Raw genomic sequence first — 23,556 nt, forward strand, 5'->3', positions numbered from 1 at the left:
TTCTGGTGACCGGTTGGAGGGCCTGGCGTCTTGATAACGTGATCGGGGAAATGTCCTGATAGATGGCCATCTCTACTCCCTCAAATTTCACTGTAGGGGTGGCCCTGGTGATTTTGCAGATTTCTGCTTTTGTGGTAAAGTGGTGCAAACATAAGATTACATCCCGGGGGGGATTGTTAGGTAGTGGACGTGCCCTCAGTGCTCGGTGGCACCGGTCCATGACCAATTCTGCCTCTGTCTTTCCCGGCATTATGGAGGTCATCCATCTATTTAGCATTGCTTCAGGGTCTAGTATCTCTTCAGGGATCCCCCTCACCCTGAGATTGTTCCTTCTGTCACGGTTTTCGCTATCCTCGTGGCGTTCTTCCAATTCTGCCACTTTCCGTTCCAGTGTGGTGACCCTGGAGTCTGTCTCTTTTTGGCCTCTAGTGGACTCCTCCATTTTTTCCTCCAGGTCGTTCGTGCGGATTCCGATATTTAAAATGTCTTTCCGCAGGTGTTCCACCTCCCCTCTGAAGAAGGTTTTCAGATCAGAAAGAAGCTGCGCTATCTCCCTCTTCATAGCGCCTGTCGGGTCGTCCGTCCCTACATCTATCTCCGGTGCGGAGTCAGAGTCTGATGCCGCCATGCTGTCCATCTCCCTAGGCTTTTTAGCCCCCACAAAGTAGGTGCAGACATCTACCTTCTGTTTTGACTTTTTTCTTGTGGCCGCCATGTATTTTTATGCTGTGGGTATTCCGATATTGCTTGCTGCTAATTTGCTGCAGCTAAATTGAGTTTTGCTAACAATATTTATTTAATTCTTGCCGGCGGGTTACGGAGCTCTCAGTTCAGACCTCCATCTCCGATCCCGTCGCGCATGCGCCTCCAGGGTTGTTGTATTTTAATGTTCGTTTGTGATAGATGGGGTGGGTGAAGGGTGTAGTTGACCCAGGGTGGGTGGTTAGGCCTCTCAGGTGGGTAGCAGGAGAGGTTAACCCCTTCATTATAATTGTGGTTACCACAGCAATGGTAGTAAAAGGGTTAACTCCTCCCCCAACCTTCCTGTTAGGAATAAGAGCTTTACACATAAAAGCAGACATTTAAGAAAAGGAATCCCTGCTCCAAAGATCTTACACTCAAAGTGGTAAGTAGGGAGGACTTACAGATACAGTTGGAGGGTGTTATGATAAACGTGCCTGTAAGGGGTAATGGTTAAAACATTGGAGATGTATAGTATCAGCCAACAGAGGTACCCAACTTCTTCATTAAAGAAGTATATTTTAAGATAGGCCTTAAAGGTTAAGAGAGACGATGCTAGTAGCATATTTAATGGAATGGTATTGCAGAAGTGAAGGGCAGTAAGTGAGAAAGGTTTTAGGTGGAAGAGAGCTTAGGATACATACTGTAGGAGTAGACAGAAAACATCCTTGAGCAGAATGCAATAGAATCATGCAGGTGTACTGTATAGTTAGAAATTAGTGCAATGTAAGGAGGTGCAGAGGAGTGTACTGTATAACCTTAAAAAGGTGAAAGAGATTTTTGTAAGTAATACATGATTTAATAGGAAGCCAGAAAGGGGATTTAAGCAGGAGAGATGCTGAGACAGATGTAGGAGAGAGTAAAGTGAATCTAGCAGCAATATTTATGATAGATTATACATGAAACAGGTGAGAGGCAGAGCGGTCAGGCAGTAAAAGGTTAGAATTGTTGAGATGAGAGAATTAGGGCCTGTGTTAGAACTTTAGCAGTAGAGTGACAGAAGAAAAGGCATACTGTATCTTTGAATGTTAAGCATTAAAACTCATAAGGATTTAACTATATTATGAATGTGAGAGGAGAATATGAGGGATGTGTCATATGTGACAATTAGGCAGTAAGTATGTGTGTACTGGGTGTATGATAGTGCTGCAAATAGTAGAGTGGTCAAAATGTTAAAAGAAATCCGAATTCTCCATGGATTGATCAGTTCCTTTCATCATCGGAATTCCACAGATCAGTCTCAAAATGTAAATCCATTTTTACTTAAAATCCAGCCAACAGATTCAGAATCTAAATCTGCAAATGGAATTTGAATCCATCAAATTAAATTTAAATCTGTTAATGTAATTATTATGGAAGAAAGAGTATATAAATAGGGATGCAGCCTAAAAAATAAGAATTTCTTATGGCTCACACTTATTTAATAAATACATTATTTCAAATCATTTATTTGCTTGAGTTTGTTTTTTATTGTACATATTGATTACATTTTAGGTAAGTACCTGTACATTAAAGAAAACTGGCAGACTTTAGATATAAAACATTGATTTATTTGAGCACTGAACTATGTAGAGCTAGGTTTTAAATTAAAGCTCAATATGTTTAGACACAGATACTGTAATAGTTTTATTGGTGGATACTAGGACTAATGTTAAATTGAAACAGCATAGGGTTGTACATCTGACTATGTAGTATTTATAGAGACAGTAATCGTAAGTTGTTCTAGTCACATGAAAATATAGGTATATTGCTTGTAAGAGGCAAGATCCCCTGAGATATCTTCAAATCCCATGGACACCCAAGAGGGGTGAGGGATGAGGAGAGGAACTGTATCTTTGAGATTATCATTATAATCAGAATAACATTAGCATGAATTCACGATAGAACTTTAGATTCAGAGGTGGGTTCTATGTCAGTCGATTAGGGGGAAAAGCATACAGCCTTCATTCCGGCCCTGTGGGGATAGTGTCCCCAACCTTTGGATCCATTTGGTCTCACTCTTCAGGATTTCTCTTTCCCAGTAACCTCTACTGATACTGGGTACTACCCAATCAATTGCTGTGAATTTTAAGAAGTTTAAATCTCCTTGGTGGTAGGTATTAAAACGATGCACTAATGGAGAGAATAATTCATTTTGAATAGTGCTATTATGTTCCAGAATTCTGTGACGGAACTGACAGCAGGTTTTGCATACATATTTTTCTTGCCTATGCATTGGGCCATATATACCACCCCAGGGTTCTTACAGATCATAAAATGGCGTATGTCATAGGATCTTATTTCATCCCAATTTGTTGGAGTTATTAATGCACAGACCTTACAGTTGGAGCATTTGTATGATTTAAATGTTGAAATTTATTTAACCATGTGCAAGTTTTTTTCTGGGGAGAGGTGGCTATATCAACATAGCATTGAGATTTTTTGCCCTCCTATTTACAAGGATCGGTTTCTTTCTTAATACTTGTAGTACCTCATGTAATAAAATGTGCCAATGTTTCTCTAGAATAGTTAAAGAAAATTATTTTGAGTCCTGAAGGATTTTTTTTTTCCTTTATGAGACATCATTGGATGATGTTTCACTGGGGTCAGTGCTGTATTACTCATTACACACACTAGGCACATGCCTAGGGCCCCCCGTAGGTTGTACTGTGTACTTTTAAAGATCCCATAGGTCCACTGCTTCAGCAGCGGCAGAAAAATTATTTGGAGTGGCGAAGGAGTTTATTTTTCCTTTTATGAGACATCATTGGATGATGTTTCACTGGGGTTAGTGCTGGATTGTCCATTATACACACACTAGTCTAGGAGCCCTGTAGGTTGTACTGTGCACCTTTAAAGATCCCATAGGTCTACTGCATCAGCAGCTGACAAATGCTTTAGAACTCTCGTGCCTGATTTTCACTAGTAACTCTGATCAAAAGAGAGGAGAAGGGAATGAGTGAGGTGTGTCACAGGATCTGAACTCTGCCTGTGCTACTAGCTGATCAGGGAAGCACAGCTCAGCAAAAACTCTCCTGCTTGTGTATGAGAGCTGTGCTTTAACACTACAAATTTCAACAAGAGGAAATCTCATGGCTCAACATTGAAGTGTTCAAGCTTCTACAGGTATAAATACAAACAGCTGAGATGGAAACATTGTATCCAGTGTAAGGGGGTCACCCCCGGTTCCCCTGATCTTCCTTTGCCCCCTGCCTTACCCCTGTGGCAGTGGGGGCAGGGGACGGCGACTTCTCTCGGTTGGCGCCGCCATCTGGGCCGGTGCCATTGGAGTCCTGATGCTCGCGCATGCACGAAGGGTTGCGCATGCACAGATTGCCACGGCGGCAATGTTGTGGTTGGCGCGAGGTTCGCGCAATGCGCAGAGGGTGGCCATTACAAGTGTGCAGGAGGTCTGGGAGGTTGCGCAGGCGCAGTTAAGCGTAGCGGCGGCCATTACAGCTTTGCACATGCGCAGTAGAGATCGCGCGGGATTACAGTATTACACTCATCCAGGTGTGCAGGATTACACCTGTAGTTCAAAGACATACACGCATGCGCCTAAATGTGATGACACACATGCGTTTCAACAAGGTTCCAATGAGACATAGCCAAACGTAGAAGCGGTGCACTGAGGTAAGTAGAGAACCACACTCAGCTCTAACAAAAAATGACTAATTTATTGAAAAAAAGGGAACAAACATCATGAAGCTAAGAACCTCTTACGCGTTTCATCCCGCGTAAGAGGTTCTTAGCTTCTTATGTTTGTTCCCTTTTTTTCAATAAATTAGTCGTTTTTTGTTAGAGCTGCGTGTGGTTCTCTACTTACCTCAGTGCACCGCTTCTTCGTTTGGCTGTTCCGGTACCTTTGCTGGTTGCACGTGGATTCCAGGACACACATCACTGCAGGCATTCACTCAACGGTGCTTCACCTTTATCTCTTTGGCTACACCAGATCAAGCAGCGTGACAGCAGGTATTATCATTGGCAGAGGGGACGGTGGGTGACTTAGCGTCAGCCTGGCTGTTCTCTGGATTGTCGGCGACTCTTAGCGTCACCTCACTTACCCTTCTCCCCAGCCTGCTCCACTGGGTCCGCTTAATACGCTTGTTTAGAGTGATAGTTATATGCTGCAGACGTGTGCCATTATGTTCTAAGAATAAGACATTCTACGCTTTGGCCCTTGAGCACTGGCAACAGAATTCTTCTGTGTTCCCTCCAATGAGACATACACGCATGTGCATAAATGTGATGACACACATATGCGTTTCAACAAGGTTCCAATTAGATATACACACATGCGCATAAAATAAAAACAGTATGAAAAGAAGAGCAAGACAAGCAAAAGTTGAAAGTATTGAATAATAAATAATATATATTGAAATAAAGATATACACTTTTATTTTTATTTAACAGAATTAATTACACATGCAAGTCTACTGTAAGTATACTTCAAAATGCAACATCAAACAGTAGTGATGATTACTGTACAATGTAAAAAAGTATTGAATATGAAAACATAGCATCATATTGTATAAAGCTCACAATTATTCTCTCCTAATCAATAACAATTACGCTGTCACTTTAAATTTTTTGCCTACTTGGATATTCAAATCAGATTCACAATGCGCAAGCAACGTTTAAAAAAAGCGACATTACAGTAGAGTTCCATCAAAATTCCTCCTTATCTTTTGCCACTTGATGTCAAAATTTCTTTTCTGGGAAAAAAATTATGCTTTTATTTCCGGTATTGCGCATGCGTCAACTCATTGGGAATTAAAGCAGCAGTTCAAGCAATATCCTAGAGTACCAGTGTGTCTTTACGATGAGAACAAATTTCTGCTGTCCACCAATTGTATCTACTGTAGTAACTGCTCAGTTAATCATATTGCAGGACAACATTTTCAATAATGCTGTGCAAGAATTGTGCAAGAATTGAATTAAATTAAATAACCCTGAGCAAAGCGATTGATTACAGGAGAACTGACCGATCTGCAGCTTACTGTACTGTAACTAATCACTTTGTCTGTGTGCATATTCTATTGTTGCACATATTGTTTTTTAAAAAAATAATATTTTTTTTTTACACGGCAGCTTGAACAGCAGCCTTAAACTTAATACTGTACTGTATAGTGTAATAGAGTATACTGTTGTACATTATATTTACCTTCATTATAAACTTTTCTAAATTGGTGGAGATGAGCCACTGTCACTCCTGTAGTCTGCATTATAGTTGACAGGTGAAAGCTGGCCTGCTACACCTGTAGTTGACAGCTGATGAAGCTGGAAATCTTTTTGGTACACGCAAGCTTGCTGGTAACTGTACGTGAAATCAGGCTCAGGCTGTAAATTTTGCAAGTATTCTGGCGGGGATAGGTAGCAAGGATTGCCGTTCACCAGGTTTTCATTGACGGTCGGACCGTTATTGAAAGCCGGTGCTGATTCTGGTGCTTGCGCCATTGCCGGCACTGGCACATTGCTGGATTGGGATTGCCGAATATGGATTAAACCCGACCTTTCTCCTTTTGAAGTTGCCCTGATCCAACATCGTTGGTTAAGGTTTGCCTTATCAAACGCTTCCACCCACGAACGTCAGGTGAAAATTTGTAAAAATCATAGTTTGAAATATTCATATATTTCTGCTACAGTCACAATCTTATCTGTTGCAGCATTAATTGCAGAAAATATTAAAAATGCATAACTACAGTCAAGTTTTTTTTTATAACTGTGTGTGTACGGTGTACACGTGATGTCCAGTCCAGTCAGCAATTGTGCAAGGATAGGAATGTAGAAAAAATACCACATCTTTGTGTTTTAGAAGTTTTTACTATGAAACACCTACATTTGATAACGTCTTCAGCGTCTTCAAGGACCAAGGTCGATTCACAATGGACCACTGTGGTACAGTAGACTTTGTTTTTATCTGGTTTTTAAACACCTGCAAATTGACACAGTAGCACAGTACTGTACAAGTTCACCTTAAAATTCATTCATTCTGCCACCTGGTGGATACGCGAAGAATTACACCCAGTCTGACCACCAAGGGTCAGAATGAATGCCATCACGTCCTGGCTGTGTCCTTCACTTCTGCTGACTCTACAGGACTGTGTTCCTATCCTTTGGGCCGGTCCCTGCAGCAACCACAAGCTGAGGGGAGTCGGGGCCTACAGTAGCTGGGGCCTAAGGAGGGATCTCTGGCCTAGTGCAGGGGCCACTGGCTCCCTGCACATACACACCCTACCCTTATCCTGTCCCAGCACCGACTAGCTAGAGTGGTCTGAGTGCGCAATATATCTATATCCTGTGAGCAGAGATTCAGCCCACCTTATTGGCCACTTTCACCCATGTGATGGCCCCCGAGGCTCATAGGATATGTAGTCCCAGCTTAGAGCCTCTTCCTATTGGCTGCCACTTTGCCCGCTCCTGCGCATGCTCAACTTGGCAATGGCCGCCGGGCTCCTGCACTCTGTGCATGGTGGGACTTGTAGTCCCTGTGAAACCTTTCTGATAAGGCCCGCCCTGCAGCTCCTATTTGCGCATGCGCAACTTATCTGCGCATGCGTAACCACATAGAAGATGGCAGCGCCTTGCTACAGACGCGGCCGGGAGCCCCCGGTGACTCGATCCCCAGACCACCCTCCGCGGCGCAACCTGCATCTCCCCGGCACACTGCAGAGGTCCCCCCGCTAAACAGAGGTAAAGGGTCCCAGGGGGAACCCTGCAATACTTAGATAGTTGTTTATTTCATTGTATTGTTTTGGAATAACATAATTGTAATCATTTTGCTATTTTGGTGATAGGTCATTATTTGTGATGTGTTCTATTAGGCTTTTTAGTTCTTTAATTGTTGGGGTGTTTAGGTGCTTCTGTATTTATGTGATTATTGTGTATTTTTGGCCTTAGTTATTTACTGGATCAATCCCCTCGGAATACTGGAGTCCAAGATGGACTGGAACTCATACTCTTCTTGGCCTTGTACGAGGACAGGAGCCATAGATGAGGAAGGATCAGGAAAGCGGGGATCCTGGACAGCTGGCTTCAACAGGGATTCGTGGAAGACGGAGGGAATCCTCATAGATGGAGGAAGGCGTAGCCGATATGCGACCGGGTTAACTTTTTCCGTGACATTATACGGACCGATGAACCTACTGTAGGCGACAGTTTCAGCGTAGGGACCTTGAGCTTAATGTTCTTAGAGAACAACCACACCCTGTCTCCTGGCTTGAACTCTTGGGTCTTTCTTCGGTGACGGTCCGCTTGTGCCTTTTGTCTGGTAGTTGACTTTTTTACAGGCTCTGAATAGGTTTTTTTTCTTTTTTTCTCTTTAGATGACTTGTATGACTATGGTATGCAACATAAAAGCTCTTGTTACAATAAACACCTGAGTTTTCAAGACATATTACAGAAATCTTGAGACTTCCCATGTAAATGAATGTCTTCATATGAGCGTGTATGTTAATGGTTTCGGACTGGAGGAACGCTCATGGGTTCCTCGCCACAATCTTTACGCCCCAGGCTTGTCCGGATATTCCATCCCAAGTATCCACACAAGCCGTCCTTGAGTCGCCCGGAGGTCGCTCCTGAAGGGGGGGTACTGTAAGGATCTGTGATCCTCGGCGCGCTCGGCGTGCTCCTCACTTACCCCAACCTGCAACCGGGTGTTCCGATTCTCCTGCCTCCTGCAACACATGTTGCCTGCCGGCGAATACCAGCATTCCATCTAGGCGCGTGCGTGGACCACACTCTGCACTAAATGCCGTCCACGCTGGCCCCGTCTCCAGGCTATGCTCGCGTGATGATGCCACGGTCACGCAGCGCGCAACCGCTATGCGCAGCACTCGCACTCATGTGCAGAACCTTTCTTGCTCCTCTGCCTATTCTACACCTGCTGCTGATTCCTCTGCCTGAGTATTCACCTGTGCTGTTTCCAGCAGCTAACCACAGTCCAGCTTACTATTATACAATGTACAGGAAGGGTGAATTATTCTTCCTTACGCTGACTACCAACCCATATCCTGGTTCAGAAGGGCATTGCTGTACGGGGACCTACATTCCCACTGAACGGAATGGTGGGGCACAAGAATCATACTGTCAAATCTGCCCCCTTTGCTCCAAGACTGCCTCATGTGCCCGCACCTGCAAGCTGTGGGAGACATCTCAAAAATACCAGTGGGCTGCAGGGATAGGGCGCTTATGCACGCGCTCTCATTTAGGTGGCCGTTGAAACTTTTTCTGCCAGGGAGCACAGTCTGAGGAAGGGTCCTATGGCATGGAGGAGGTTAGATGCTATATTTGCAAGGAGCTGGGGCACAACATCATGACCTGTGCCAAGGGGTATATAAGATCTACCCCAGTTGCTGCACCCGCTCCTCCCTCTGCCAAAACATACTGTCCTGCTGATCCAACCACAGTGGGAAGCTCAATGGTTACGGTCCTCAGCTGCCTGCTGGAAGGTGCACACAGAGCTACCTTTCAGGGGAGCCTCCCTTTCACCATCCTACAGCATGCTGCCTTGACAGGCAACTCCACAGATACCTTAAAGAAGCCCCCCACTGCAACCTCTTTCAGAAGGCCCCCATGTGGATCAGGCCACATGTCATGTTTGCAGCATCGGGCTTGGGCCCCTTTACTCAACTGGCCCTGAACAGGAGTCCCAGCTGCTCCCCCCCCCCCATCAGTGGCCCTGGATACAGCTCAGCCTCAGCTCTCTGATGTGCTCTTACCAGAACTGCCTGCTTTCAACATTGTATATTTTCTTGTTGCTGTGCTTATGATCTCACCCTCCCTGCAGCTCCGTGGGATGTTACCCTTTCCTTTATGGAGCATCTATGCTGCACCACCTGCTGCCACCACCTGCATAGCATTTCTGGACCCATGGTCCATTACAATATATAAATAAAAAATGTTTTTGTATGCAAGTATATTTTTTACAGATCTGTATAGACCCTTGGGGAAAAAAAATAACATTCTTCAACTTTCACTATTAAACTATTCTTGTTTTCTTGAAAAATATCTCATCATCTTGTTGATTGAAAAAAGATGGTTATAGTAATGACATTTCATTCCTCAATGAAAAACATACAATACATTTTTAATATGGGGACGATTAAAGGTTTCATCCATATAGATCACAATCGCTAACAAAAGATGACCTTTGTGATCTTTTTACAAACTGCCATTGTGTTATTTCTCATGTGGTCCAATATAAATAACTATGAACTTGCTGTACAATATTACACTTGCATTTTGAAAGAGGAGTAGCTGCAGTTGTGTCCAAATTAAAACTCAGATCTCTAGTTAAAGATTTTCCCCCTTCTCGCTGCAAAATATAATTTTTCCCATGGCTTCACAAATGTGGGTCTGGTTAGCTACATCTGTAAATGGCAGCTCATTTTTGAATGGGTCCATTTAAGAAGCCCAACAAAATTTGGAAGTTTGGCAACATTTCATTACAGACAGCATCCTTACTGAATCTTCCTCCTGGTCACAGAAGCGGGATCATTGACAGTCTTCTTGTTAGACAAGGAACAACAAATATCCTAGAATCACTCCTAGGAAGGAACTGGTGCTACTAAATGGATGCAAGCATGTCCTACATAAAGTCCAGAAATAATGTACAAATAAACGAATAAAGCACTCCTCCGTCCACTGTTCCTCTACTAATTGATGTAGTACTGTAATACACCCCACTTGAAACGTGACATGTGACTATCTACGGGTAGGGGCTAAAGGTGGTAGGGAGGAATGAATAGCAGTAATACCGCCGTGTCCCCTATTGAGGAACCACAAACTGAGTAAACCGCTACCCTCTGCCACTGCCCTCCTACACCCGGTGTCACCCACGGACAAGGAATCCTCTCTGCGAAGGTAGGGGAAGGGAGATCAAACACTCACAGTCTTGACTCGCCGGGTCTCCGGTCTGTGATGACGTCGTTGAACTGTGAACCGGAAGAGGAAATCAGCGTGCTCCAGCCCAAGGTATAACGAGCAAAAATAGAAAGTTGTATGGCAGTTCACTGCTGCCGCCGGGGTATGAATGGATCCACACGCAATAAAAATAAAAGGTTATTTATTAGTGCATATTACACAAAATATCTGCCATAGAGCAAACTCTGACGCGTTTCGTTCCAGCAGGAACTTTGACAAAGTTCCTGCTGGAACGAAACGCGTCAGAGTTTGCTCTGTGGCAGATATTTTGTGTAATATGCACTAATAAATAACCTTTTATTTTTATTGCGTGTGGATCCATTCATACCCCGGCGGCAGCAGTGAACCGCTATACAACTTTCTATTTTTTCTTGTTAGACAAAGCAAGTTCACACAACATAGATTCACTGCAAAAGGCATTTCTGTATGTTTTTATTTTACAGGCTTGTACATTTATAGAAAATCCCATAACATTATGGGTAGTAGAGCACTTACTGTAACTTACATATCTCATGTTGACTGGTCACCGTTTAATTCGAAGTTCCTCTGTTCCGAAGGTGAAAGCCCTGAGATACCAACATTCCATAAACATTAATTTATCATCTTTTTTCAAAAGAAACAAGATGGTTAATTAATATATTTTTACAGAATTTTGATATCTCATGATTTTGTTTAACATGCAGCACAGGGTCTTCAAATAAAAAAGAATATATATGTTAACCGTGCAGTTACCTGATAATTTTATGGGATTTTAAATAGATATACAGTACATAAATACTACTGGAAGTAGGAGTGCGCCGATTATATAATACACTTTATATACTTACACAATATTATTCTCCCCTATTTAAAAGGATTTAAAACACACGCCACATAACAATACACAACCAAAGCCTAGCTCCTATAGTATCTGTGTCTCTAATTAAATACAAGCTTTGGCTATATACTTGCCAGGTGACTATACCATTTACCTCCAAATATCCTGTAACAACTGAGAAAAAGTGATTAAACTGCACTCAGTGATATAGCAAATATGTTATTAACTAAACCTATACCGTGATGTTTACAGTATATAACCAATGAGTGTTGTGATAGAAACAGAACCAAGTAAATACAATAAAACCTGTCCTGTTCACGTGTGTAAAGATGAGGTAACTGCAGCTGTTCAATAAGGATGGCTCCACAACCAATACTAGATCAGAAAACAAAAAGAGAAAACAGCACAAAACCTCATAGTGTAGTATATAAAGAAATATTGTATTGATCTCATTCAGCGGGTGAGTATTACACGTACATTAAAAATGAATATAACATGCATGACATGTTTTGAACATGTTACCACAACAGCAAACGGCGTGGAATCACTCAAGACTCTGCTGGGCTAGGGATGGGATGAAATTCTGTCTCTCCCCAGAGGCTCCTGGACTTCCTCTTTCCTCGGATCAGCGTCATCTCACTGGATGGAGGGCTGGAATGTCCTGGCACAGGATCCGCTGCACGCTGTTAAAGTGTGGCTCCGTTGCTTAACGTGCACTGGCGTCGTCGCTCAGGAAGTCGCATCCAAGATAGAGAACTATACAATGGCAACGTGTGGTGTAGCCTGCTTCGCATCAGTGCTCCACGACGGGCTAACCGGTGCGCACTAGTGATGTCACTCCAAAGCGTCCCGTTGCATGAGAATTGAGCAATTAAATGTCCATGTCGAACTCCACAGAGTACAGACTGGAACACGTCCTATTGCTATAGTTCGATATTTTGGATTTATTATACATTTTGCCAGTCCATGGACATTTAATTGCTGGGGAGAGACAGGATTTCATCCCATCCCTAGCCCAGCAGAGTCTTGAGTGATTCCACGCCGTTTACTGTTGTGGTAACATGTTCAAAACATGTCATGCATGTTATATTCATTTTTAATGTACGTGTAATACTCACCCGCTGAATGAGATCAATACAATATTTCTTTATATACTACACTATGAGGTTTTGCGCTGTTTTCTCTTTTTGTTTTCTGATTCTGTAACAACTGTAAGCTCTTTTTCAAGAGTTTTACCTCTGTTTCTATTCCTATCAAAAATACTGTTCACAGGCTAATTCATACAGGGGAAACAAAGAGGAACAAAAAAGAGGAACCCCAGTTTAGAAGCTTTTGATGCCTTTTGCTTTAATCAGGTACAGGTGAATCCAATTATCATCTGAGAAGCCTGAGATCCATTGCTTCGGGTCAAGTTGAGAATCCAACACCCTTCATCCAAGATGGCATCGGAATGCAAGAAGGCCATCGGGCTTGGTTCTACATTATTTTAACATCTTTTGATTTTTGGTTTCCGTTTATTATTTGGACAAGCATTATTTTTATGAGTTTTATGTGTTTAATCGTTCTTGGACATCAGGCATGGAAAACAAAAAGAAAGAAGCACCAGCTCCGTGATGTAATAAGAAAAATAAATGAGATTTATTGAGAGGTAGAGTGGTCAATAGGACCTATGCTCTCAGGTGAGATTAAAAAGCATACAATTAAAACATGTGGTTGCAAATTGTGGCAGTGAACAAGCAGTGTGAGGTGTGAGATGTAAGATCAGAGGCAAGAGAGTGGGGCATCAATAGTTAATGAAGCAAATAGTGAGGGTAAGTCATCTATAGTCTGGTTCTGTCTTGGGATAGTAATGCCTCCTGGCAAGCTGAAGATGAAATCCCTCCTGTGTGAGTGTAAGCTTCCGCTTATCAGCCCTCAGTCAGAACTAGAGGTCTAGAGTGGATACGCTGTGTTGAAAACGCTGCTGCTTCCTATTATCAAGCCCACGATCAGTACTCTGCCTCCTCACACTGCGTCACGACGCCCCAACGGGTTTCGTCCCACGTAGTGACTTTTTCAAGGATGAGAATGCTGAAGCTGTGATACAGTAGCTTATTATAGCCACGAAATCAGCTGCAAGCAATCTCAGTCGTGAGCTGCATGTGGACAATTAACCATTAAATAACACATGAAGCTTGGATAATCTTCATGATTGATTAATAAACCAACACCCTTATAATAGCTCATTATAAAACACTATAAAACTCAAAATAATGTACTACATAAATGAAAAGTAAATATAATAATCGATTAAAAGGTTAAAAGAGCATAAAAAGAGATGTAGAATATGTGCAAGGGGGGTGGTGAGGCAGGATAATACAGAATCTAATAATAAATATATCAGACATATATGAAGATACATATAAATATAAAATATATTAAATATCAACAATAGGTGTGTGTCAGAGTCATGCACTCGCATAAATACACCGACCACTTGTGCAAGAATCAGTACACACACCACAAGCAAAATAGAGATAAGAGCTGATTAATATAACACAGGATCAGGAGAGAGCGGCAAATGAATAGTGATACTAAACAAGTGTACTGGTATCGCTGCACTCGTTGAGGCCCCTAGGGACCAAGGTCCCCACGGAATAAATCCAAAAGGATTCACGAATGCAAAGAGTCTTAAACCTGTCACAACCTAATTTGGAACTAGGGACTGATTCAATGCCTGCTATTCTTAAGCTGGTAGGATCCTTGGAATGTGATGTAGATAAGTGTCTAGGGACACTATGATTGTTGGCATCTTTAATGATAGCCCTACGGTGTTCCACGAATCTGATGCATAATGGGCGCTTAGTTCGTCCAATATACTGTAAATTGCAGGCACATGACAAAATGTACACTACGTGTGTAGTTAAACAATTGATCTGGCTATTAATACTGTGTACAGATCCATTAGTAGAAGAGGTGACAGACTTATAGGTGTTCAAATGTTTGCACATAGTGCATCTAGACCTACCACACTTGACATTCCCTGGGGGAGAGGTGTGAGGATTAACCAACCGAGGGCCCTCTCTAAGCCTATTATTTTTATGGGTTTTATGTGTTTAATCGTTCTTGGACTATTGGATTATTTTGTGTTTTTTTTGTGTATTGTTGAGCATTGGCCCTTTATTGGATTTTGCAGCCCAATCCCTGATGATGAGGAGGATAGTCGTCATCACACAGGGTAAGTAATACTGTATTTGTATTTATTATGGGGGTTCTTTGATTGAAAAAAACAAAATACAAAAAACAAGCGCAAGTGACTTTAATGTAGAAACAGGTGAAACAGGTGTTATTATTAAAATTACAATGCTAGTAAACCTTAAATGCAGTGCTGCTCCACACAGAGACTAACACAGAATTCTCGGAAAGTAAAATAAAGACCAAAAATAGGAGCGTAAATGCACTCAAGTGGTGTATAACATTGTTAAAAAAAACTCCTTAAGTAAAAATATCTAATTTACTCAGGTTTAAACTTGATTGAAGATCCGTGGTGGAGGTCCTCATAGTGAAAAAGAGGAATATATAGTGCAATATGTCGCGGTATAATAAAAATAGAAGTGGGAATAGAGGGAATAAAGCCCACTCACATGGTCCCAGTTGTAATCAGGCAGTTGATGGGTTAAACCCACAGGTGGAAGGTGCCAGCTTGAACTTGGCGAGAAAATATTAACAGGATTTCAGCCATTCCGATAAATATTGAAGCTTGAAGTATGGCAGTTTTTTCTTGGATCCGATACTTGTAATGGATCTGATAAAAAGTGCTTTATTTTTGCCGGTGCAATATTGATGTATTGCATAATAAAAATAAGGCACTTTTTTGGCGCTAACACCACATTTTTATGTTACCACAGCTCAATGTATCCATCCTATATGTTTAGTTTTAGGATTGGGTTGGAATTTTTGTACAATTACTGTATGGCAAAAAAAATCTTAAGCTGCAAAATTGTAAAATAACATACTGTATAGTAAAATGCTACTAGACGAGGATAAAGAAAGGCCAGTTGTTGCTATATGTATGCCAACCCCCTCCCCAAAACCAGTGTAAAATAATGATATTAAATCAGTACCAGAGATGACTTCAGATGATGCTTAGGATAAATGTAAATAAAACCTGACATCAGATTGCAACCATTTCATGCAGGGTCTGCTTATATAGTGGTATTCTTCTCCATGAGTTACGTGGGATGATCACATGTGGGAAAGATGAACAAACAAGTACATAGGGCATATTCACCAAACCTTGATAAATTCAGTGCATTGCCGAGTTACTTTGCAGTGTTTTGCCTCACTATAAAACATGTGTCAAAATGGTATTCACTAAGAAAAAGTGCGGTAAAATAATTCAAGATCGCACAACTTGTTTTTTTTGTTTTTTCTAAGTCTTATCGCACTGAAAGTCTTTGTTTAAACTGCAGCCTGGAAGAGCGGCACAGAGAGAAATGCATCTCCATGCTCAGCTCTTACAGGCGATTGTGCAGTATAAATGTGAATTTTATTAATAGTGTACGGAATTTATTTATAAAATGTTTTACTAGGAAGTAATACATTGAGAGTTACCACTCTTTTTCAAGTTTCTCCTGGGCACAGAGTTATGACGACAGATACATGGTTGCAAATACCTAGTTACATTAAGTGAGCAAGGTTATACATTTCGAGATACACTGATCTCTTCTCCCGGTGATGTTACAATTGATAAAGCAAGAAAGGGTTTTACTTAAAAACAGTTCGTCTTGGAATGTATCTGTGACTAGAGCTTATCGTTCCCCCTGTGAAGTATGCGATTTAAGATTTAAGGTGTAAAATGGTCGCAGAATATTTGTGATATAAGACTATTGGTATTTAGGGATGAGATTACATTGTGTATTTGTATGTGAAAGAGACAGATGTGTGTGCATTCACATAGCGCAGTATGTATAGTCTTGGCCCATAGCGGTCCCGGTTATCTGGAGGTATGTGTCATTTCCAAATGTGAAGTAGTTATGGGTCAGAATAAATTTGATGCATTTAGTCACTGTCTCTGTGAGTGGCTCCTGCAGTCCCAGAAATTATTTGCAGGCTGGATGGATTACTGTTAAATGATTTTTAGGTAAGTGAATCACTAAGGATGCGATCTGACTCCTCTACATAATATGTATTTTCCATGATGACAAGGCCTGCTCCTTTATTCGCTAGTTTGATTACAATCTGTTCACTTTTTTTCTAGCTTTTGAAGAGCTGCCATCTCTCCTAAGCTAAGATTGTCTCCCTTTAATTTAAAGTTTCAACTTGCTTGTTCTAAATCATCAACTATCATTTCCGCAAAAGTTTCATCCAGATTACCTCATGAATGTTTTGGATAAAACGTGGATGGTGTTTTAAAAGATGTGTGATTTATTCTACCGTCTATTATTTTATTAGCTGATATTTCTAAAGAACTGCTGGTGGCATCTTCATTATAATACTTTTCAGGGCGAGCTTTCTAACACATTTTTGTATGTAGAGATTAAAACTACTAGTGTCACATACCAGTGCGAAAGACAAACCTTTGCCTAACTCTTTTTTTCCATGTCTGGCAATACACTATGTGTTGGCTGATGCTAAATATATATTTCTGGTATTCTAAAAGCTTGTGTTTCTTATGTTTTCTTCTTACCTTCTCTTTTTTCTCATGTTGGGTGAATCTGTGCGTGATTCTTGGCACTTATGCATTGGGATACTAAGAGAAACTAAGTAGAGAGCATACAGATGGTGCAATGTATATACAGTAGGATGTGACCAGTAATTTTAATATAATTATATTTAAATTAATATAATAACGAATAAACCTGTCCTGACTCTCCCCACATCATCGCAGAGCACTTAGCCTTCCTGTTACCTCACAGGTATGCATGAAAGACAGTCACATCTCACAGAAGGTGGGGGTAAAGGTGTTACATGTATTTAGAATTAGTCTTGAATGTACATTTAGAGAAACCTCAAGCCCCAACTCGGAAATACCTGGAAATTATGCAAATACAAAAAGTATAAACAGTGTTCAAAATAGTTTATATGTATATTTTCCAGGTATCTCTCTCAGGTATCTTCCCAGGTATCATTCCTCAACAAGTACAGTGTAGTGTATGTTAAACTATTTGTGGTATACAGATGTAGCATAATGGTTGGTCATCCATCAAGGGTATTGTCCTGGCAGACCCTGTGATGCCACCCCCCCCCCGACCAGACTAATTGCCAATAAGGATTAACACAGCAGAGGTTCCTGCCTCTGAATGGGAATCCCTCTGTGTTTGTCCTATCGGGCCGCAACCGTCTGTAAGAGACGCGCAGTGAGAATAGATAGAATCAATCCCTCAGTCTATGTATGCACCTCTAATAAGCGATCGTGTGGCATTTATTATGATAACATAGTGTTGAAGCAGTGGGTCTCCGGAGCAGAACCGCATCAATTTCAGCCCCAAGGACCCCCTGCTTGCCGAGATACAGGCCCCGGTATCCCTGTACAGATGCAGCGACCATTATTGAAACACCACGCGGTGTTTACCTTGGAATACCCATGTCATTGTGCGGGATTTCTTCCAACCGTACCGCCTTAAGACGCGAGTGTAGGCGATTGCAGAAAATGGCATTTTAGTGTTCTAGTTTTGAAACACCTGAAATTGACACAGTAGCACAGTACTGTGCACATTACAATTCATTCATTTTATTTAATTTCATTGCACACAATCCATGAAATTCAAACAAAGCAACAGCGATAAACAAGTGTGTCTTTTTGCGGTGTTAATGCCGCGTTGAGTACAGCAGCGCATACGAAAACGGCGCCGTGATTTGTTCGAATAAAGGTCGCTGCATCTGTATGTTTAAATGTCCGGTCATGTGACATGGGAGAATCAAACAGTCCCTTTCAGAAGCAAGGACGCCTGCTGTGTTAATCCTGATGGGCTATTCCCCCCCTTCCAAGCACTGTGCCGCGAAAGCTCGACTTTTAGTCGGCGGTTCACCAGTATGTGTTGTGGCACCTGATAGGTAAAAGATGCTACATCTGTATACGTGAATAGGTCAACTCCTACATTGGGCTCTCTGATACCCACTTTACAAAAAGCCCAAATTCACCTACCGTGGGGAGGTGAGATTTCTCTGTGTAATTTTCCTTCTTTTGTTTTTAAATTGCGCAAAATAATTAATCGGGTGAAAACTGTATGCAAATTAGATCTCAAATGGTGCCATTTGTTTTGGATTATTCATACAAGAGTTTAATAAATAGGCCCCAAAGAGTGAAATGAAGAAGGCATAATATAATGGGGGTTATTTATAAAAGTGTTCATTTGCTCAGTGGTATTGTCACTATGTTTGTTGCAGGTAAACTTTGTAAACGCTATTAAAGCATTGAAGTACTATTGTTGATTTATATCAATGTTTTGCAGTCTTTTATTGCTCGACATTATATTATTGTTATTATAAATGTTAGGGTTTATAAGTATATAATACTTACTTGACTGTACCTATCGTAAGGTTCCTAAAGTTTTTTTATAAGAATTTGAGCCACATAAAGAAAATTGAGTCGCTGAAAGTCATGCAGAACCAGCATTGGGGTTCTGAACTTATCCCTCCGGGTGGTTTTAATTTTTTTTTAATGGTACTAGTAACTGAAAGATTTAAATGCTGTAAAATTATGCATAGTTACTTTGGTGAATGCAGGCATCTTATTTCCTGTTTTTTTCATAGATATCCATGGAGTTATTCTCTTGATCTTTGTGGGAAACGTTTTAAAGCACATAATTACACAGTGTTGAGTGACTACAAGAAAAATAGTACTAACTGGCAGAAGATTAAAAATCCACAGGACAGTAGAGGACATCGTCTTACAACATATGCCTGAAGCACCGCTAATTAGTCTATGCATAAAGAATATCTAGATGTAACAACACAAACAATGCTTGGAAATGTTGGAAGAGCTTTTGTAAAGGTACTTACTGATCCTGCAATATTGATATTTGCAAAGATAACTTATCAATTTTTTTTTGCTTTTACTTAAGTATTCTTTATATTGTATGCGATAGCAGTAACATATTTTCATTTCATTAAACTAAAAGCCTGATACATGTGATAATTGTGTTTTAGATGTTCTGTACTTTATATTGAAGGACTTCTATTCAGTAAAAAATCTTTAGAAATAAGTATTGTAATAACTCACAATAGGAAGAATGTTGCAAAGAGATCCATTTAAACATCTTCATAGCACTATAGCGTACACCGTGCAGTGCACAGAATTTTTATAAGCACAGATCCCTGCCCTGTACTGATTACAATGGCCTTTTTAATGCCAACGGTATAGAGACATAATGGAGCAGATTTGCTAAATAACTATACTACTAAAGATCCACAAAATAAGAAGGAAATCATTATGGGAGGACAAGTATTAAAACCATACTTTGTACTAAGATGTGCAAACCTTTTGTGCAAGTTTGCTAAAATGGAGAATATCCGATATTTGCTGCTTGCTACAATAATTACCATACTTTGCAAATTATTAACATTAGCATTATGTACTGGGCAATAAAAGAGCCCTCTTCATAAAATTCACATTATATTATTTTACCAAATAGACTAGAAATAGGGCTCAGACATACAGAAACAAGTGGTCTGCTTATTGAAGTTGGTCCTTTCGGGGAGCCATTGCTTGTAATCAAGACAAAGAGCAAGGAGCTCAAATGAGTGAAGTTCTTGGCTCAGTAATTTGCAAGGCTGATACTTACAGCCCAGTGACAGCATCCCTGAGCGTGTACGGAGTGTCCACTTACATTACCTGTTGCTAGAGTGCTTGTGAGAGAATCATCAGAATCCTTTCAGCGAAACTAACACAAATTGATGATGTATTGGCCCAAGCTTAATATAAGGTCATATTTACGAAAGGTTTGCAAAGGTTGTAAACTCATCACTGCATACTGGCAAACATGCTCTATTAAGATTTATTATTTACAAAGTGGCGGATGTGCTGCAAGACTCAAAATGTCATTATGAGGTATGGACGACACTTCAATGCTGCAGTTCAACCTACATCTAAAGTAAAATTAGTCACTAATTGGCATATAGTATAGGGTCACCAAGTCCTCGTGGATGCTACCTTAGGGGGTAAGGTACAGCTGTCCATTGTATACTCATGACAGGTGGTATTTAGTGATTGGCTGAGGGGTTATGTGCTGTTAGAAGAAGCCAAATGGAGAGTTTATGGATCAAGGGTCATATGATTAAATTGCGACCAGTAGACAATTTAAGCGAAAGAGATAAAGAAGGGTATAAATAAGAGGGGCGCTAGAGATGCAGTTTTAATATTTAAAAATGTTAGCTCTCTCCCTCCCTGTTTTGATCTTGTAAACTACTGTATATAGAGATGTACAGTATATTATATATATAATATATATAATATAATATAATATATATATATATATATATATATATATATATATATATATATATATACATGTAGAGGTATCAGTACCGTGTTAGCCGAGCTTCAATAATCAAAAAATAAATAGATGATACCGTTCTGTGGCTAACGAAATGCTTTTATTTGTGCGAGCTTTCGAGATACACTGATCTCTTCTTCCGGCGATGTTACAATGAATGAAGCAAAAGGTAAACTTAAAAACAGTGTCTCTTGGAATGTTATCTGTGCTGTTCCTTCCCCCGGTGTGGTATATATATATATACATACACAGTATATATGTATATATAAATATATTATTATGGTTATGGTGGGTAAAAAAAGTGACAAAAACCCTCCACAGTAAAGCATACGGCAACTGTAAATATTACTGTATGTTCAATTGCATGTCTTAGACAGGTCTGCAACCCTTTCTTTCCCCATTATTGCCCAGCATACAGCGCTTCCACTGCAGCAAGGGATTCTGGGAAATGACATGCAAATGAACACTCAGTGCCACCTTTTGTCTCAAGCTCGTATTACACAAGCAAATCATCAAGCCATTGCATGCTGTTTTAAACACAGCTTTTAGACAGAGGCTGGGATGAGATGAGATGCAAAGCCATTAAACCCACTCACAGACATGTTTCAACCTTGATGGGTATCATCAGTGTGAGGTTGGTCTTAATGGCTAAGCAGGTTTGAGACTAGACTAGGTAATCACCACTATTATTAAGGTTATGGTGGGTAAAAAAAGTGACAAAAACCCTCCACAGTAAAGCATAGAGCAACTGTAAATATTACTGTATGTTCATTTGCATGTCTTAGACAGGTCTGCAACCCTGTCTTTCAACCATTATCAAGGTTGAAACATGTCTGTGAGTGGGTTTAATGGCTTTGCATCTCATCCCAGTCTCTGTCTAAAAGCTGTGTTTAAAACAGCATGCATTGGCTTGAGGATTTGCTTGTGTAATACGAGCTTGAGACAAAAGGTGGCACTGAGTGCTCATTTGCATGTCATTTCCCAGAATCCCTTGCTGCAGTGGAAGCGCTGTATGCTGGGCAATAATGGGGAAATACAGGGTTACAGACCTGTCTAAGACATGCCAATGAACATACAGTAATATTTACAGTTGCTATATAAATATATATATATATACAGTGTTCGACAAATCACCCAAAAATCTACTCGCCCAACAAAAAAATCTACTCGCCCCCAACCCCGCCCCCAGCCCTGCCCTAGTACCCGCCCCCAACCCCGCCCTAGTCCTGCCCCAACCCCGCCCCTATAAAAAAAAAGAAGAAATTCATTGTAAGAACAACATTCGTTTTTGACATTAGTTTATTTATTGTATTACATTATACTACAATTAGTCCTTGTTACGTGTGTGTGTGTGTGTAAATGTTCCTGAACCCCATAACTAGTGCCTGGACGCCCCCGCATCACAATATTTAAAGCAGCAATCCCGCCTGGGATCTTACCTGATCCGCAGTCCCTCAATGTCCAGGTACCTCATTCCCGCAATGTTATACATTGGAGGGGAGGTGTCCCCTACTTGTCTTCTGGGTTAGGGGGGATTCCGATGTCTTCCGTGTGAAGCTTGAGTCAGATCTGGAATAAAGCAGTGTAGGTTATTTCGGTGTAGTATAGGGCAGTTAAGATATATAGGATAAATAAGAGATCCAGAGTGTGAGAGAGAGACAGAGAGAGACACACACACACACAGAGAGAGAGAGACAGAGAGAGAGACACAAAGAGAGAGACACACAGAGAGAGAGAGAGACAAAGAGAGAGAGAGAGAGACACAGAGAGAGAGAGACACAGAGAGAGAGAGAGAGAGAGAGAGAGAGAGAGAGAGAGAGAGAGAGAGAGAGAGAGAGAGAGAGACACAGAGAGAGAGAGAGAGACACACAGAGAGAGAGAGACACAGAGAGAGAGAGACACACACACAGAGAGATAGAGAAAGACACAAAGAGAGGGAGAGACGCACAGAGAGAGAGAGAGAGAGAGACAAAGAGAGAGAGAGACGCACAGAGAGAGAGAGACGCACAGAGAAAGAGAGAGACGTACAGAGAAAGAGAGAGACACACAAAGAAAGAGAGAGACACACAGAGAAAGAGAGAGACACACAGAGAATGAGAGAGACACACAGGGAATGAGAGAGACACACAGAGAATGAGAGAGACACACAGAGAATGAGAGTGCGACAGAGAGAGTGTGACAGAGAGAGTACGACAGAGAGAGTGCGACACAGGGAGAAGACGACAGGGAAAGGGTGAGGGTGACACAGGGTGAGGGTGACACAGGGTGAGGGTGACACAGGGTGAGGGTGACACAGGGTGAGGGTGACAGGGTGACACAGGGAGAGGGAGAGGGTGACACAGGGAGAGGGAGAGGGTGACACAGGGAGAGGGAGAGGGTGACAGGGTGAGGGTGAGACAGGGTGAGGGTGACACAGGGAGAGGGTGACACAGGGAGAGGGTGACACAGGGAGAGGGAGAGGGTGATACAGGGAGAGGGTGACACAGGGTGAGGGTGACACAGGGTGAGGGTGAAACAGGGTGACACAGGGAGAGGTTGACACAGGGGTGAGGGTGACACAGGGAGAGAGTGACACAGGGAGAGAGTAACACAGTTAGAGAGTGACACAGGAGAGAGTGA

Source organism: Ascaphus truei, chromosome 4, assembly GCF_040206685.1.
Source record: "Ascaphus truei isolate aAscTru1 chromosome 4, aAscTru1.hap1, whole genome shotgun sequence".
In the NCBI taxonomy this organism is placed as follows: domain Eukaryota; kingdom Metazoa; phylum Chordata; class Amphibia; order Anura; family Ascaphidae; genus Ascaphus; species Ascaphus truei.